Raw genomic sequence first — 3,785 nt, 5'->3', positions numbered from 1 at the left:
CAAGTCCAAAATCAAACATTCAATAAGGTTCATACCAAAATCAACCAATTAAGATAAACACTTATATCAACCCTATATGCATGCCACATAACGAAACATAAAACGATCAAAAGAGATACAAAACCGATATTATAATAGTGTGAGATTCTCGATAATTCGTTTGACACGTTCCGCAAGTTAGCCATCTACAGAGAAAGGGAAACAACATGGTAAGCATTACAAATGCTTAGTAAGTTTACAGGTATTTAAACAACTTACTTCAAATTACAACATAATTCGATAATATACTAGCTTTACGAATTTTCCTAAACAAGGCAACCATATATCAACAAGTTGAGTATCGACATATATCACATCTTATGATAAATTAAGCATATAACATTCCTAATCACTTATAACAAACATTTATTCAATTCAATATCAATTCCATATAATTTTCTATCTATTATCAACAATACATCCAATTTTAATATAATTCTACCCACTATATCATTTCATTATTTAAATTTTGAATCAAATCCTTAATTTATCACATTTTCATATCGGCCCTCCGAGCTTGGAAACACAAAAATTTATATACTTTTTCATACCCATTTTTACTTAAATTCATGCAAATCCAGTTAAATTCTTGTCGAAAAATAATTAAATATTATAAAATAATTAAATTGTGTTAAAAATATGAACATGGTGAATTTAGTTAATTTTATACTCAATTTTGATTAATTTTGACTATTTTCGGCAGATTCACGCAGAGGGCGAAAATTGGCTCGGTTGACACTGCTGAAAGCACAAAATCGAGAAGCAATTTGAAGTATCGAGGCACATTAATTTCCAGCCTAAGATGGTCTAGAAATGTGTTTTAATTCATAAATTAATTAAATTTAATTTTATTTTCCATTTAAGTTTGGTTAAATAAATTATTTTTAATTAATTATGGAGAAAGGGTCTAGTTGAACTACACCGGTCGAACCATATTGAGTGAACTGAACCAGCCACTAAATGGGCAGCCCAGAACTGTCCATAGGCTGACCCAAATTAGCATTTTAGCTGATTAAATATGCTTGCAAAAAGGCCCTTGAAGAACTTTTAAAATGCATTCAAACCCCTCCTTTAATTGTGGCTTTATGAAATTGCCCCAAGCCTAAAATAGCAAAGTTGAAACTCTCAAGTTTGCCATGTGTGTGGCCGGCCATGGGAGGTCTCTTAGGCTGATTATTTTTTCTATTTTTAGCTGCCATACTCAGCTATAAAACCCACCCCTTTCTGATCATTCAAGCCATCCCTCATCTCCTCTCTCACTTTTCTCTCATTTTTCCATCCCATTTCCCTTATTGTTCAAGTGCCGATTTCTTCTCTTGGGAAAGAGGCTCTCATCAGCCATTTTGGAGCAGCAATTAAATGATCATAAGCCACCTTGATAGCTAAGGGCAATGAAGAACGAAGAACGGAGCAACTAGTCAAGCCACAGAGAAACACCGAATTTGCTTTTTGTTCCCTATCTCTCTAATTTTTGTTGTTTTTTTGACGAACATGTTTATGAATATTTATGCTATTGAAAAGGTTATTTTAATAAATTTAGCTTAAACTTAAGTTTGTGTTGGGTTGATTATATTATGCCTGCTTGAATTTTTAAAATCGTGTTTATGTTGTTATAGGCCTCGGTAAGATGCTTGATTAAGTAAAATCATGCCTAAGTTATTCTTGCGTTACGACTGTGAGGTAGCTAATGAATTAATTATTTAAACGGATTACAATTGTAATTAATTGACACAATACTTAATCAGTGCATGTTTATTCTTCTAAGGTAGCTGAAGGTTAAATTAGCAATGTATCTGGCGATATTATTGCCTTGCATAACTTGCAAGATTATTGTGATTAAACTGTTTCAAGGTAGGGATGCCTTGTTACCTCACATAGTCTTTTATATGCTGATTAGATTTAATTAATCGTTTGAATTGACATAAGGATATGCAAGAGATTAGTGCAGTTTAATGAGTATGTATGTGCAATAACATGTTTGCTTATTAGAATTTGTTTAGTCGGTTGAATTGACATAGGGATATGTCAAGAGATGAATGGATTTTTGTCTATAAGTTTGCTCATAAGTTAGCAAATTATCGGGTTGCTGTGATTTTATTCGTAACCATATAAACATGAGTTTAATAATTCTGAGTTCAAGAAATATAATTAATCCAACACAAGTATGTTACCTTGATTAAATCTTATTTGAAATCGTGCATTAGAACTCCTTTGTTTTTTATTTAGTTTTTAAATAGTTTTTGACCACCCTTTTAAAACCAAATTATTTTTACCCCACCAAAGTGTTTTACAATTAATTTCATAAATAATTCTTTTTACAGTCCCTGTGGGTACGATAACTCGACATTTACTTGTCACTTTATTACTTGTTGCGATTGTGTACACTTGCACATTTTCGTCGTTCCAAGTTTTTGGCGCCGTTGCCAGGGATTGTTTTTTTAAAAAAATTCATTATTTGTGAATTTGTTAGTTTTACATTTTGGTTTATTTTTCTGTTTACTTTTTAACTTAATTAATTTTTCTTTGATAATTTCAGGTGTTTATGAGTATTAACCAGATTATTGACTTACTTCCTGTAGACCCTGAGATAGAATGAACCTTTCGACAGCGAAGAAGACAAGCGAACCAGAGAAGGACTGAAGGAATGAATTTCGAGAATATGAATCAAGGAAACGGAGCAAACCTTGCTCAAAATCCTATCCTTATTGCTGACGATAGGGATAGAGCCTTAAGACAATATGCTGTGCCAGTATTTAACGATCTTAATCTGGGCATTAGGAGACTCAAAATCGAGGCACAACAATTCGAGCTGAAGTCAGTCATATTCCAGATGCTTCAGACAGTGGGCCAATTCAGTGGAATGCCTACTGAAGATCCTCATCTTCACCTAAGACTATTTATGGAGGTAAGCAACTCTTTCAAATTAGCTGGAGTTCCTAAAGATGCATTACGATTGAAGCTGTTCCCGTACTCACTAAGGGACAGAGCTCGAGCCTGGTTGAATTCATTGCCACCAAACTCAATTTCTACATGGCAAGAGTTAGCCGAAAGATTCCTCATGAAGTATTTCCCGCCAAGCAAGAACGCTAAGTTGAGGAACGAGATCACTGCCTTCCAACAAATGGATGGTGAGTCCTTGTCTGAGGCATGGGAACGATACAAAGAACTATTATGAAAATGCCCTCACCATGGAATTCCACATTGCATCCAACTTGAGGCATTTTGTAATGGTCTTAATGCTCACATGAGGATGGTAGTGGACGCTTCTGCTAACGGTTCTCTCCTTTCTAAGTCTTATAATGAGGCTTACGAAATCATTGAGAGGATTTCCAGTAACAATTATCAATGGCCAACAAATCGAGCCGCATCAGGAAGACGAGACGCTAGAATACATGAAGTGGATGCTCTCACTTCACTTACATCTCAAGTATCTTCAATCTCTTTAATGCTTAAGAATCTTACCACTAATGGGTCTAACAGTTTTGTAGCCTAACCACCTCACCAATTTGAGAGTATATCATGTGTTTATTATGGGGAAGGACATTTGTTCAAAGAATGTCCATCGAACCCCGAATCCGTATATTACATGGGTAACCAGAACCAAAATCAAGGAAGGCAAGGACTGTAATCCAACTTCTATAACCCATCGTGGCGAAACTACCCGAATTTTTCTTGGAGTAACCAACGGGCTAGAACCAGTAACAACTACGCTCAACCTAGACCGACTCAGCCGCTTAGTTTTTCCC

At 34.9% G+C, this 3,785-nt stretch overlaps 1 non-coding gene across 1 annotated transcript; it reads right to left on the bottom strand.

The window, feature by feature from the left end:
* Positions 1 to 3,127: 3,127 nt before the first annotated feature.
* On the bottom strand, positions 3,128 to 3,234 carry LOC121204003 (small nucleolar RNA R71). Its single transcript, XR_005898931.1, has one exon. It is a non-coding gene; the product is annotated as a small nucleolar RNA R71 (small nucleolar RNA).
* Between the last annotated feature and the right edge of the window lie 551 nt (positions 3,235 to 3,785).

This window comes from Gossypium hirsutum, chromosome A07, assembly GCF_007990345.1.
Source record: "Gossypium hirsutum isolate 1008001.06 chromosome A07, Gossypium_hirsutum_v2.1, whole genome shotgun sequence".
Classification (NCBI taxonomy): Eukaryota; Viridiplantae; Streptophyta; class Magnoliopsida; order Malvales; family Malvaceae; genus Gossypium; species Gossypium hirsutum.
This window is presented reverse-complemented; position numbering and strand designations above follow the sequence as displayed.